General features: G+C 37.0%; 1 protein-coding gene across 5 annotated transcripts in view; it reads left to right on the forward strand.

Annotated features, from left to right (window-relative positions):
* Positions 1-15668, forward strand: part of SYT1 (synaptotagmin 1) — a 724221-nt gene that overhangs the window by 153304 nt on the left and 555249 nt on the right. For all 5 annotated transcript variants that reach the window (XM_078146393.1, XM_078146407.1, XM_020993508.2 and 2 more), the window contains one exon: positions 646-764. The gene's annotated coding sequence lies outside the window, so the exon portion shown is untranslated. The remainder of the gene's footprint in view (positions 1-645; positions 765-15668) is intronic.

Genomic DNA, 15668 nt, shown 5'->3' on the forward strand with positions numbered 1-15668 from the left:
ATTAAAAAGAAAAGAATTTTACTTCTTGCATTTGATGAGGATTAAGAAAAAAATAAGGAGTCCAAAGAAAATGATAGTCTTTTAAATGTCTTTACCTCTGAGTTAGTTTCCTGCCTAGGCAAATAGCCAGGTATTTGCTATTGACAAAAATAAAAGTAAAAAGGGTTTATAAATAACAGTGGGTTCAGTTGACTTCTCAACAATCATAAAAAAAGAGGGAAAAGCTGCCTGACACCAAGGTATCCTAACATGAAGACTTGTTAACAAAACAAAGTGTGAATTGCTTAGAGATAATTCCCTGCTGTTATTAATTCCCCCGGGATGCAATCTATGACAAGGACTAGCTATTTCTCCTCTTTCGACCTGTGCCAGTGCGTAGGAACATGTCGGGAGAACATGAATAGTTTATTTTTTTGAAACATTTATTCTTCTGGATTGTGTGTTTGTGTGAATATGATTCATACCTATTAGCTCCTAGTCTGCAGCACCTAACACAACCAGGAACTGAGCAGCCCATAAATAATGAGTGGACTTTCTAAACAACAGTTGTGTATAAGGAGTCAACAGTGAAAGCAAGTGGAGAGTTGCAAGCCAGCATTTTCATGGATTCTCTGTTTCTTTCTGTTACTCTCTTTCTCTCTCAAGGGACAAAGAAAGGGAAAAAAGAAGAGCTTGATTGGCAGACAGTCCAGATCCATAGTGGAAGACCATTCACTTGGTGATCGAGCACTCTCCTGAAATTACCCTGGTGCTGCCCACAAAAGGTATTTGAAACACATTAGAATTGTTTGTCACCTTTTGAGGTTGGTGGTGTGTGCTAAATTTGCACTGTTTCCTCTACGTTCCATATCTGTGAAATGCAAAAGAAAGCAGGATGCTTTTGTGCAAGAAAAATGGAGATGGTCTATTTATTCTCCACATAAGAATATGTCTTTGATATTCAGGGATTTGTCAAATTACTTCAAGCACATCATTGAAGCCATTCCATTAATGGTTCTGAAGAGATGATTCATTTAACTGGTAAATTTTCTCATTGGGTAGGAAATGTTTGCTTTTTCTTACTATTATTTGGTGCTTCATCACATGCCAAGTTGTTTTGCTTCATTATCTATAGATGATCTGGAGCAGTCTTGCATCATAAAAAAAAATATGCTGTGGCATCTGCCTTTGTGCTTCAGTGCTCCCTTCCCCAGATCACTCTTAGTAGCAGTATTTATTATTATTATTTTATTTTGTTGTTGTTTTTTGTTTGTTTGTTTTGCTGAGGCTTGATTTTATCTTAACTATGTCAAAATGGATAGTTATGCTAGCACATATGCATAAATCAACATTAGAGGTATGTAAGTATGCATGCATATCTATCATCTATCATTCTTCTCTTTCAATCTCTTTCTTTTCTTCTGTTTATCTTTATACACACACATAAGCCGTAGCATCACTTATTGGATAGAGTGCTGACCTCAGAGTGAGGAAGGCCTCGCTGTAAATCCTGCCCTTGACATATACTATCACTGCTTCTGTAACCTAGGAACTAAACATTTGTTCTCATAAAACATGAACTATGAATTGATACATACTAATTATTTATATGTGGGCAGCTAGGGGTGCAGTGGATAGAACCATCAGACCTGGAATCAGGAAGACTCATCTTCCTGAGTTCAAATCTGGCCTCATTCACTTATTAGCTGTGTGACCCTGAGAGTAAGTCACTTAACTCTGTTTGCCTCAGTTCCTCATCTGTAAAATGAGCTAGAGAAGGAAATGGCAAACCACTCCACTATCTTTGCCAAGAAAACTCAAAATGGAGTCACAAAGAGTTGACCATGACTGAAACAACTGAACAACAATTACTAATTCCCCCTCTCTAATCTTTAGTTTGCTGATTTGTAAAATAAAAGAATTTCCTTTTAACTCCATCTATGATCTTATAGATAGGAACTGGAAGGGACCTCAGTCATTATCTTGTTGAGAGATTTTTAAGCTTTTTTGAATGTCTTTGCCTGTTTCTCATGGCAGAGTCTGATGAAGTCTGTGAGCCCTTTTCATAATCATGCTTCTCAGTTCATAAAATAAAATACTTTGTCCACAGGTAACAAGAATCAAAGTCAGGATTTGAACTTCCCAAAATGTGCCTGGCTAGTGTCAGTGTTGGGAATCAAACCCAGGTCTAGTGATTTCAGATCTATCAGTCTTTTTAATGCATGGCTGGGGGGGTTTGCCACTGATAGATAATTGTGCGTGTGTGTGTGTGTGTCTGTGTGTGTGTGTTCAAAAGGCTCAACCATCATGCCAGCCAAAATCAACTGAGCTTTAAATTTTTTAGAAAATAATTTCAATAACGATTATGTAGAATTGTTGGCATTTTCAATCATTTGATAATAAAGAGCTTCACCATAGGGCCTGACATTATTGAAAGGAGACATGCTTTCTGTCATGCAGCCCTTGCAATATTTCTATTCTACTCCCTTCTGTTTGAATGCCAAATGGGAAGAATTTCTTCCAGCTGCTTTCTTTCTATTTGGATCAGCGTCAGAAAGTTAGAATCACAAATCAGGTGACAGGAAGATATTTATAAAGGAATGACATAAATGTGATAGCAAATAAATGGTCACAGAACAGTCAAAGACAAAGGACATTTTCACAAACAACCATATTCCCTAGGAAATTGAGCTGATCATTTTGGATAACCTTCTTCATTCCCCTCTTAATAAGACTATTTATGTGTTCTGACAGCAAAGTGGTAGTTTTATCAGGGGCGTGCTAGATGGAGCCAGCTAATGTGATTCGTGAGGGCTGGTAGTTAAATTTTCCATGTGAGCATTTAAACATCAACCCTGATTTGCAGCATTTATCAATTTCTGAGGTTTAAATGCCCACATGGAAAATTTAACCATCCATTGATTTCATAAGTTCTGCTAACTTTCAAGACTTATGAAAACAATAGAGGAAATGTTAATGCAGAATAAACTTAAATATTGTCTTTGGTCCTTTTTTGGATGAGCCATTAGATAAACATTTACAAGCACACTCTTGGTTGTAGTATTTTCTAAATATATCAGTGTCACTATCACAGATATGGGGCAGCTAGATGGCCATTGGGTAGAGCAGTGGGCCTGGACTCAGAAAGACCTAAGTTCAAATCCTGCCTCATATGTTTACTAGCTGTGTGTAACCCTGGGCAAGTCACTTAACTCTGATTGTCTCAGTTTCCTCATCTATGAAATAAGCTGGAGAAGGAAATGGCAAACCTCTTCAGTATCTTTGCCAAGAAAACCCCAAATGGGGTCATGGAGAGTTGGACACAACTGAATAACAACAAGAAGAAATCATAGGTCTAGAGTGGGAAGGTATCTAGATTAACTCCCTAATTTTATGGATGAAGAAACTGAGGCTTAGGAAGGTTAGATCACTTTTCCCTAAGTCTCTCAGGGAGCATACAGAGTAGAATTTGAAACCAGGTCCTAAAACTAAGAAGCATGTGCTCTGTTAACTGTACTATGTAATACTCAGTAATTCAATAGGAATTATAAGACCTAATACATTGTTGAAAAAAATACAAAAAAAATTGCTCAGATAGCTGTTTCAAATTTGCTATTTATCCAATTTGATGGTTATTATAGTATTTGAATTTCCAATTTTATACACCCTTCAAGAGACTAGGATTCTCACTTCTTCCTCATCTGTAAAGTGAGAGGTTTGGACTGGATGAACCCTGAGGTCTTCAGCTGTAGCATTAAGATGCTATGACTATATCTAGTACATCCTCTTAGAGCTGTGGTTTTGAGGAACCTCAAATGCTAGAAGTCTGGTGTCGGGGAAAGAACCCTGGATCTAAAACCTGCAGACCAAATTCTTCCTCTGCCATTTACTCTTAGTGTGACCTTGAACATTTTACATTTCTAGGACTCCATTTCATCATCTGTAAAAGTGAGGGGGTTAAACAAGATAATCTCTTGGATACAATTTCTCTTTGAATCAATCATCGTGAATGCTAAGCCTGCCACAGAGAACTGTCTTATCTCTGTTGTTTCCCAAGCCAGATTAGAGACCTAATAGAAACTGAAATTTTCTTCTCCCAGGCTTTCCTACATTCATCCATCCATTTACACATATGTTCATGTGTATGCATATATGTGTATGTAAGTATATGGTATATGTATATGAATGTGTGTGGATATATAGCTATAGTATATATAGCGAACATTTTTCTATAGGATGCAAGCTTAGAGAATTAGTTACCTTGGATGTTTTAGTCCAAACAAAATAGATGTTATCTGTCGGGTTTTGATATGGCCGATTTTAAATTAAATGTGCATTTTCAAGAGACATATGGGACAAAGGAATGTCTTTTGAGCCATGCAAAGACAGAATGCTCTCACCTCAGGCACTGGGAAAGAGCAAACAGCAACTTTTGTTCTGGTAAGGAAGGTAAGGAGAAAGGTGGGTGACCCATAAAATTAAATCTTGCTTCCTACATGGCAGATTCTGATAAGTCCAACAGCAGTTAAGAAAGCGAACACTGTCACAGAGTTGGATTTTTTTTTCAGTGACACAGGTTTATCTCTTTCTAAGTAACCCAAATTTTCAGAAAAGATAAATGTAAATCAAAATCTGTTTCAAACTCATTAGGCAGCCTTTTTATTTAAGGGAATCCTGTGGTGCATCCTTTTTATAAAGCAAATAAATTTTTTGTAGTATGAATAATTATCCCTCAATTATCTGATTTTTAAATTTGACTTTTTTGTTGCACTCAGCAACAAAACTTTGGGTATTTGGAATTCAGAATACATTTTTCAGGGGAAAAATGTAGGTCAATGTAAGAATATCTTTTGCTTGACGATGCCTATTTGTTATGAGGGTTTTTTTAATGGGTAAGGGAGAGTTGGGGCAGGGAGGTGGCACGGTGAATAGAGTGCTGGGCATGGAATCAGGAAGACATTTTCATGAGTTCAAATCTGTCCTCAAATACTTATTAGGCCAACTCTGTTGGCCTTAGTTCCTCATTGGTAAAATAAGCTGGAAAAGGAAATGGCAAACTATTCCAATATCTCTGCCAAGAACACTCCAAATGGGGGCACAGAACTGGACATGACTGAAAAATTACTTAACCACAACAACAAAAAGAGAAGAGTTAGGAGGAAGAGAAAATAGATGTTTATTAACGAAAAATGTGTTATTGTTGTTGTTGTTTTTTAAAGGAAGTTTGTCAGGTCTGCAGACTAGGCCCACAAAATTCTTCTTAATATATTTTTTACCTGGAGATTCTGTGATTTCATCAGTGTAGGTTTTCCCTCAAACTCCTGCTGGCGCTTCCTTTATGCCTTAATAGACTGCTTTAATGAATTGCAATGGCTAAAACTATCTATTACCTGGCAACTCAGTCTCTATCAATGAGCTTCCTTTAATTTAAATAAGCTAGCTGTCCAGTAACAAGCATAGAGCCCAATAAATGAAATGTTTCCTGGCTTGGAAGGACTAAACAGAAGTTGTGCTTCATTGGGACAGGTTCTGAGAACCCCAGGCTGCCACCACCGCATATTAATATGCAGAGAATATGGGTGGGGTGTTTCTAGATTTATCTGCATGCCGTGGCACAATCATTACCACTGGCCCTTTTCCTTTCCCTATGTTATTATAATAAAACATCAAACTGGAGAATTAGTGAAGTTTTCATTTATAGTGTAGCTAAAACACTGTATATTTTCAATAATGAATGGTAGGGAAGTCATGGCTGCAACATGGTTCATTTTTTTTTTAATTTAAGAAAAAATATTTTTTAAAATGCATTTTGAATGCTCTTGCTCAAACATAAGCAAGGGTGTTTAGATGAGTAGGTTCAGGAATATATGTTGTAGAGATTTGAAGGGGATTTCTGTGAAACTAAAGGAATGCTGGACAAAGAAATCCTGGTTGCCAATTCCTACCCCAATGTTTCTTAGACATATGTCTCTGGATATGTCATCTTGGTTTTTTTGAGCCTTAGTTTTTTCATTAATAAAATGGAGATAATTATACTTGTATTACCTACCTTGTAGAAATATCGTGGGGAGAAATGCTTGGTGAACCTTAAATACAATACACATGTGACAGATGTGATTCTTTAAAGTCTGATGGCACTTTAAAAATATTATGCCTAGTTATTATTGTTATTATTATTATTATTATTATTCTACAACATATGGCTTTTCTTTTCTTCGACATCCATGTGTGTTATACTTCTTAACTTATTCAACTGTGATGTATGTTATTTTTTTCATCCATGGACTGGTTTCAGTGGGAGGTGGAGTAAAACTTTTCCTGAGATAATTAGATAAAAGTTTTTTAAAAGAATGGAAAATGAAGAAAAAGGGTGAAATAGAATATTGTGGGCAAAGTTAAATATATTCATATGTGTTTCAAGTGGAAATTAATTGAGCTATGTGGCAATGAAAAAAATTGAGGTGATATATATACACATGTACATACATGCAAATATATACACATATGTACATACCCATATATGCTGGTATGTGTATTGTGTGTGTATGTGTATGTGTATGCATATATACATATACATACATATACATATATATGTGTATGTGTATACATATGTGTGTGTGTGTTGTGTGTGTGTGTGTGTGTGTGTGTGTGTATAAAAGCTTTACTGAGGGAGAAGAAAGGAGATGGTAGGGAAGAATTTTGAGGCTCTCTAGTTTCCTGCTTGCTGATGGTGGTGGTTATTGTTTGTCTTTCATTTTCTTTTTCTTTTTTCTTTCTTTTTTTTTTTGCTAGACAATGGGGTTAGGTGAGTTGCCCAGGGTCACACAGCTAGTGTCAAGTGTCTGAGGCCAGATTTGAACTCAGGTCCTCCTGACTCCAGGGCCGGTGCTATGCACCATCTAGCTGCTCCTGTCCTTCATTTTCAAAGAGTACCAATGGCTTCATGAGTTGATGTCTTGACTTGCATGTGAGTTAGATTTAAGTGATGTAGAGTAGCACAAAGTTTTCAGCCTCATTCTCTCTTCCAGAGTCATTGAAATCCAGTGGTAGCACAAAAGTCAGTATGACTGGCAATGGCTGGGAATGAAGAGGAGTGTCAAATAAAGAAGAATAGGGTAGGGTGAAGGAGAAAATGACATAGTATACAGCTAACTTCTGTTCATAAGTCAGATGTTTGTTTTTGTTTTTTTTTTTTTTTTAGTCAGTTGGGGTTAAGTGACTTGCCCAGGGTCACACAGCTAGTAAGTGTCAAGTGTCTGGTGTGAGGTCAAATTTGAACTCAGGTCCTCCTGGGCTGGTGATGGGCTGATGCTTTATCCACTGTACCACCTAGCTGCCTCTAGTCAAATGTTTTAAATAAATACCTGTAAGAGTTATGTGGTTATGGATAAAGGATTGGATATTGTCAAAAGCAGTATTTCTCATGAATGGAAAACATACTCAGAAGACAGAAAGGAAGATAGGGAATTCAATACAAGAGGAATTGTGTATATGCAGGGTTCTGAGTACAATCAGGTTATTCATATGAGTATAAATAAATTTGCCTGGCTAGAGTAGAGAGTTCAAGTTAGTTTTTTATTGGGAAATGAAAAAGTTTTGGTTGGTGGAAGGCCCTGGAAATGACTGGTTTTAATTTGACTTAAGGGGCAATTGGAAGCCATTGTAGGCTTCTGGGAAGGAGAATAATTTGATCACAATGACACTTGATAAATCATTAGGTATTTTTTCCTCTATTTTTGGATAGATTGGTGGAGGAAAGGAAAAGGCTAAGACACAGTCGGAGTAGCCAAAGAATGAGTTGATTGAAGTCTTGACAAACTCTGGCTGTGGGAGTTCAGAGGAAGAGATGCATCTTGGAAATGTTGGCAGGGGAAAAAAATCAATTAGACTTTTTGATTTGAGTCATGATAGTGAAGAGATGGAAGCCAGATTTCTGGGGATAAAGTAGGAAGCTGTTGGTGAATAAGTCTGTAGTGAGTAAAAAGTTTATCTGTGAAACAAACAAAAGAAATAAGGTTATAGTTTGTAAGAGTAGTAATGTCAAAAGCTGGTTTTCCTTCTGTACTATTTATGCTAGGAGGGTTGTAGGTAAAATAATGACCTAACTCATGAAATTTCCTAAATAGATATAAATTGTGAAAACCTCTGACCTGAAATATAAGCCAGTGACAATCAACCTGTAATCCTACTCTTCAAGAAATTTCACTTCCTGAAGAGTTGCACCTTCCATCCTTCAGTGGATCTCATCCCTTAGGTTTCAGTACTACTCCATAAATGAATAGAGATGACAACCTATTCAGTTCTAGTCAACAAACATTATTAAATAATGTATTCATTAAAGTATTAAGTAATTATCGTAGGTAAGGAAAAATACTAATCGCTGGAGATACAAAAACCAAAGCAAACTCGTCATACCTGTCTGCAAGGGGCTTATATTTTATTGCAGGAAGGAGAGACACCCATCTGTACTATGTCATTTTGTTCCGTTTAACTTCTGTATCTTCCAGGATTACAGTTTCACATTTGACAATGGTTAAATATTCTCCCTTAAAACCAATCAGAATCAGAAAGCAAATGCAAAAGCCCTGACTTTCCAGTTCATATGTAGCTTTAAGATCACCTTCTTATAAGACACCTGGTTATTTAAACAAATTCCCCAGTGCCCAAAGAATTAGGCCCAATTTTCATGGAACTCCCTGATAAAGTAAAGACAAAGGTGGATTACCTAGGCCTATAACTAGGGTGGGACAACTAGAGTTTTATACCAGGGTGCAAAATGTTGAGGGCCTGATAATATAACTACAAGGTTTATTTCTGCCCTCCTACCTATGATACCACTCTAGATGAATTTTTCCTCTGCTGTACTTTGACCCCAATGGCTTGGCTTTATCTTGGAGTATGCTTCCTCCTTTTTTGTGGTCACATCTACCCCTCTTCTCACCAGTGGTAATCTAGAAACCTCAACTTAATCTATGGTGGACATCTTCGTTTTGATAGCCATATCTCAGGTAAGCCCCACACATCTTACCATAAGTATAAAAATGATTATGCCTGTGGATTAGCCAATCACTGAACCACCTGATTCATCTCATAAGAACAACAGGACTTTTTGTCTCAGTGACAGAAATGAAAAATAGTGATAGTGGAATTGTTGAAGGCATTAGGAGAAATTTAGTTGGAAAGCCTTTTTGTTTATACACAGACAAAAAAAAAGTTTATATCCAAAACAGAGAGTGAAGGAGAAATGGGTCATAGGATTATAAATTTTGAGCTCTCTTTTGTGCAACTTTCTGTCATCTGATACACCACTCATCATAGAATCAGAGCTGGAAAGGACCTTCAAAGTCATTGAGTCCAACCCCCTCATTTTACAAATGAGGAAGCTGAGACTTAAGGAGGTTAAGTGACTTGGCTAGCCCAGGATTAGCAAGCTAGTAAGTGACCAAAGTAGGATTTCAACTCAGGTCTTCATGATTCCAAAGCCAGTGCCCTATCAATTCAAGGAATAACTTCTTTAGAAATGTTAAAAATTGAAGAGCTTTTTTTTTTTTTCAGTCATTTGTTCATTTATGCCCAATCTTTGTGACTCCATTTGGGATTTTCTTGATATAGATAGTAGAATTGTTTGCCATTTCCTTTTCTAGCTCATTTATAGGTGAGGCAACTGAGGCAAACAGGTTGAAGTGACTTGCTCAGAGTCACATAGCTAGTAAGTATTTGAGGCCATATTTGGACCCAGGAAGGCTCTTCCTACCTTCAAGCCTGACACTCTATCCCCTGCACCACCTTGCTGCCCTGGATAATGAGAGCTACTATTCAGAAAACAATCCAGAGTGGTTATAGCAAATGATAATTGCAGTAGAACAAATCCACCTTGAATAATTAAAACAATTTTCACATGTAGTGGTATTGATAGGTGTCTCCATTATGTATGATTTTTTTTTTAAATGGGGATGTAAAGTACTTCTGATTATAGTGAGGAAAAGCAAACATGTCACCACTTTATACATTGCGGATAGCTTTTATAAAAATTTTAAGTATGATTTTGCAAACACTTATGTTTGAATGTTGAGATTTAAGCAGTTACAGCAGATACTGTAGGCACATCTCTTCCTACCCTGAACTCCTGGTAAATTACAACTGAATGAACTTTTTACGTATATCCAGGAGCTACAGTAAAAGTTATTTGAGCATAGAACAGATCAAGGTTACCTATAAGGGAAACAGGAAATGGAAAGTAGTCAAAGAAAAAAGTACATAAAATGAGTGTAGCAATATTTTCAGAAAATTTGTGAGGGGTAAATGAGGATATGAGACAGTGCAGAGATGGGTTGAATGACAGAAATGTTTTTCAGGTGCTAGAACAATGAACTCTGGATAGCTGCCAGTTTCCAAACATCACATACTTCACATCAATCTCCTTGTAATGGTGCCATTTCTAATTTTGTGATAGGTGTTTCAATTAATCATTTTTGGGTAATTCATTTTACATCAACAATGTGGTTTTTAGAATTTTTTGCTATTGTAGGGATTATTTTTGATTGAGGCATTATGCATTCCTGATCTTAAAAATGTTTATGACTTAAGAACTTTATGTCTAGCTACCAGTAAGCTAGACTTAAAGGAAAACCCCATCTACTCAGCTAAAAAACTTTATCTGCAACTGAGTTGAGTTAAAGACCAAATTTGTTGCCAGCATATCTTTACGTATCATTGAGGTGATGTGTTTATGATATCAAGTTGATGCCCAGAGACAGCTAATTAAATGGCTTGGAAAATGGAGGCAAATCTCCTTAAATTGTCCTCATCATTTAATTTTTCTTCTCTCTAAACTACGACACTGCCATGAGTGTGGAAAGTAGCTTCGGAAGTTAAAGCATAGCTTTCTTCTGAGGCTTTCTTCTTTGTTCTTGAGCAGATTCCTTACATACCACTCACTACTCTTTTGAATTATGTATCCAATCTGTTAGAAGGCTGTGTATCTTTAAAGCATAACTTGTTCTGTGAACATTCAAGGACCTGGACAACAACTAACTAACCAGACTTCTTGGGGAGAAGTATGGTGTATGGGGAAGTACTGGATTTGAGGTGAGAAGACAGTTCAAATCCTATCTCTGCTGCTTCCTACCTGTTTGACCTTGGGTGAGTCACTTAACATCTGGGCCTTACTTTTTTTGTAAAATGAAAGGATTAGACTAGATAGAAGATGAGATTAGACACATCTGTAAAATGAAGAGATCAGACTGGATGGCAGAGGAACTCCTTACTAGCCCTACATCTGTGATGCAGTGAAACTTATTAATTAAATAACATTAATTAAATAACCAACTCGGCAAACATTTATTAAGTAGTTATTATGCACAAAGTCTTGTGCTACACCCTGGGGATATCAAGATAAAAAAAGAGACAGTCTGTGTGTTCAAAGACCTTTTGGTTAATTGTTGTTGTTTTTCAGTATTTTTAGTTGTGTGTAACTCTTTTTTGACCCCATTTGGGGTTTTCTTGACAAAGATACGAGCATGGTTTGCCATTTCCTCCTCCAGCTCATTTTACAGAGGAGGAAAGTGAGGCAAACAGAGTTAAGTGACTTGCCCAAGGTCATACAGCTAGCAAGTGTCTGAGGCCAGATTTGAACTCAGGAAAATGAGTCTTTCTGACTCTAGGCCTTGCATTCTATCCACTGCACCATCTAGCTGCCCTTTTAAGCTAATTAAAGGATGGGAAATATGAAACAAATATGATAGATAAATATGTATGCTACAAAGAAGATTATAAAAAGCAAGAATCTATCAAAAATTTAGGAGGGAGGTTTGGGGATATCATGGCAGGGCTTCATGGGCCTTGAAAGAAGAGAAAGATTTCAATAGGTAGAGATAGGGAGAGAATGTATTCCAAGTGTGGGGAGTGTCACGAAAACATGGTGATGGGCCAAGAAGAGTGAGATCCAAGGAGTGGAGGATGTCTGATGAGACTATTCCTTTATCTTGTCTGTTGAGACTGATGAGGAAAAGAAGTCTTTCCATAGTATGTCCTTTGTATATTGACTCTGTTTTGGTACCCAGTTTTCATAGGTTCATAGGTCCAAGATCATAGGATTCTAGAGCTGGAGATGGAAAGGATCTCAGAGGTCATCTGGTACAATCTCTCCATTTGGTACATTGAAGAAACTGAGACAGACAGATATTAAATGACTTGTCTTGGGACACACACATAATAAGTATTTAAGGTAGGCTTTGAACTCAGGTCTTCCTGATTCCAAGTCCAGGACTCTTTAACTACCTAAATCCCATAAATTCTTTTATGAAAAGCATAATTCAGCCACAACATGGTAATTCTCTAGGGAAATTGATGCACATCATAGTTCGTCTGCAGCTATTCAAGGGAGCTTTTGAATCTTTAGGGGTAACATCCTTGAAATGTGTCCAGGGCAACTATATAATCTGCTTGAGACCGCAACCATGTCTTACCTACTTTATATAAATATATAACATGTAACATCCTCAGGGCCTAGAACTGTGTATTACACAGAGTAGGCACAACTGTTCAGTGGCTAAAATAAAAAAAGTCTATCCTAGTTAAAAAGAAAAAAAACATTAAAAAACCACAAACCCAGAACATCTGGGCACCTTACTCATATCCTAATAGCACTGTCAGAACCAAAGTATTTGTATACTAAAGTGATTATGTTCTGGGAGAATTGGAAGATACCATTCGAGAAAAGTTTAGAGAAAAATAGTTATGGGAAAAAGCAAGTGGCCATAAAGAAGGTGAGATAACATTAATCGCAGTATAGTGCAGAAAATAATATGAATCTCCTCATATGCATCAAAATATTCAAAGCATCCTCTCTTTTTGGTAGCAAAAGCAAAACAAAGACAAACAAAAAAACCTGAAAACAAAATTGGTTCCTATTCATTAGGGGATAGCTGAATGGGCTGCATTATAAATATATTGTGTCTTAGCACAGGTTGTCCCTCATCCCTCAAATGCATTGTGTTCTCATGTCTGCATCTTAGAATCCCTAATTTCTCCTACCTGAAGCCCACCGTGATCATGCAGGGTGCCAGTGCCTTCCTCCATTATCTTGTCTACCTGGGTATCTGCTGTTGCTTTTATGGGTCCATGCAAGATCTGGAAAGGCAGAAATTCTTTCCTTTTTGCCTTTTTATGCTGAGGGCCTTAAACAAAGTCTATGAGCTAGTAGGTGCATATAAAATACTCTTTGGTGGATGTAATAGACTATTATTGTCACATAAAATATGACAAATACAAGTTATTTTTTAAAAATGGGAATGTTTGTATGAGCTAATGCTGGGCAAGGGAAGCAGGGAAAAAATGATCAGTATGCACAGTAATGCAGTAATATAATTGAGAGCAACTCTAAAAAACAGTGAGACTGAGACTAAATGCAGTTGTGCTGTTGGTTGCAACAGGTACCAGATGAAACACATTGCTGTTGCCTTGGTACAGAGAGAGTGGACTACAGGTGCTTAATGCCGCATACACTGTCAGATGCTGTTGTCACCTGATTTTTTATAACTCTTTTTCTTTGTGCCGCTGTAGTGTTTTTTGGGAAGAGCAAAGGAGTAATGTATTAAGAATGACTGGTATTTTTAAAAGTCATAATATTAAGAATAGCCAGAATTAATATAGAACATTAAAGTTTGCAAATTATTTTCTACACGGTATCTCATTTTATCCTCTCAGCAGCCCTGTGAGGTAGGTGCTATAATTGTTCTCATTTTACTGTGGGCTTGGAATCAGGAAGACTCATCTTCCTGAGTTCAAATCTGGCCTCAGACACTTACTAGCAGTGTGACCCTGGGCAAGTCACTTAGTCCTGTTGGCCTTAGTTCCTCATCTGTAACATGAGCTGGAAAAGGAGATGGAAAACCACTCCAGTATCTTTGCAAGGCAAAACCCCAAAAAGAGGTCATGAAGAGTCAGACATGGCTAATAAAAATGACTAAAACAAATCAGGAACTGATATCAAATGACTTGCCCAGGGTTACATGGCTATTTAGTGTCTGAGATGATATTCGAAATCAGGTCTTCGTGACTCTATCTTGCTCAGTCCACTATGACTTGTAGGCACTTAATAATCCACAAAAATTTAACATTTGCTTCCATGGTCAACTATGAGCTTTATGTAGTATTGTGGATTAAAAAACAAACATGATATTAGGATGTAAAGAGAGAATTTTAGCATTAAATAAGACAGCAATCATTTTCCCTTAAACCTGTTTTAAAGTGTTATAGTCAATTTTGTTTCCCAAAATTAGTATAATTCATATAAAGTGCAGAGGAGAGTCAAAAAACATATTTAAAACCTTATGGAAACTGGTATGCAACTAAAGGATAAAAGAATTCAGGTTTGTTCAGACTAAGCAACAGAAGTCAGAAATGGGAGGGTAATAACAGTTAGTGTGAAGGTGATGAGCAGTGTTTCTTTTTCCTAGTGAGAAACAAAGAGAAAGGAACATACATAAATTGCAAATGGGCAATGGAAAGAGCTAGTTTTGAAGTCACAGAAGACCTCGGTTCAAATTCTGGCACTGTTACTATCTGTGTGACTTTAGCAAAACTACTTGTCTTTGGTCCTCAATGATCTTATCCATAAGGGGGAAGGGGGAGTTAGATTAGGTGACTTCCTCATTCCTTTCCCTATGACTTTCTAATCCTATTAAGAGTCATTGTCAGATGATGGAAAGTTTCACAAAAGAGAATGTGTAATCTCCTCTAGGGATATTTTTTTTCTTTAGAAGAGTATAAGCAAATATCTTTTGGGGAAAATTTGAATATGACTCAGTCTCATAAAACCTTGAAGCTGGAAAGGATCTGAAGGGTAAGTTATTGAGTAAGACTAGGATGAAAGGCAATGCAAAGCGCCTGAAGCTACATTGAAGCAAGAGGACTGGGCTCACCAAAGGCAGGCTGAGAAGAAAAAGGTATCATCTCATTTAGTTCTTTTTGTTTGGATGTGATAAGGAATTTCAGAGGCTTCATGTTGTCTCTAGGATAAAATAGGAACTCCTTTGATTTGTGGAGGATTAACAGCAAAAAGTATTCTCTTAGAGACGCTGTACAGTCTTATTGTCTTCCCTCTACGGAGGCTCACAAAATCAAATGTTAGTGTAGCAGAGCAGAAAGAAGAAAGACACTTGGACTTGGGATTGGAGGACCAAGAGACAAGGACCACTTGGGCCATTTCCAAGTTTTAATGTTTGTTTTCATAATAGCTCACCTTGACTATATGATCTAGAGCATAAACTGCCTTAGAAATAACCCGAACTAATCCCAAAGGATTCATGATGAAAAATTTCATTCATGAAAAAAAAATCATGATTAAAAAAAATCTGCCTTCACAGAAAGAACTGATGGCATCTGAATACAGACCAAAGAATATAATTTTTCCTACCTTCCTCCCTTCCCTCCTTCTTTATTTTCTTTCTTCCTTCCTTCCTTTTTACCTCCCTCCCTCATTCTTCCTCCTTCTTTCTTTATCTCTTTCTTCCTTCCTTCCTTTCTTCCTATCTTTTTTTTCTTTCTTTCTGTTTTCTTCCACAAAATGAATAATACGGAAATATATTTTACACAGTTGTACATACATAACCTGCATCAGATGGCTCACTATCTTAGGGAGGGTATCAGAAAGAGGGAAGGATAGAATTTGGCAGTCAAAACTTAAA

The sequence above is a fragment of the Phascolarctos cinereus genome, unplaced genomic scaffold (assembly GCF_003287225.1).
Source record: "Phascolarctos cinereus isolate Bilbo 61053 unplaced genomic scaffold, phaCin_HiC Scaffold_1;HRSCAF=81, whole genome shotgun sequence".
Classification (NCBI taxonomy): domain Eukaryota; kingdom Metazoa; phylum Chordata; class Mammalia; order Diprotodontia; family Phascolarctidae; genus Phascolarctos; species Phascolarctos cinereus.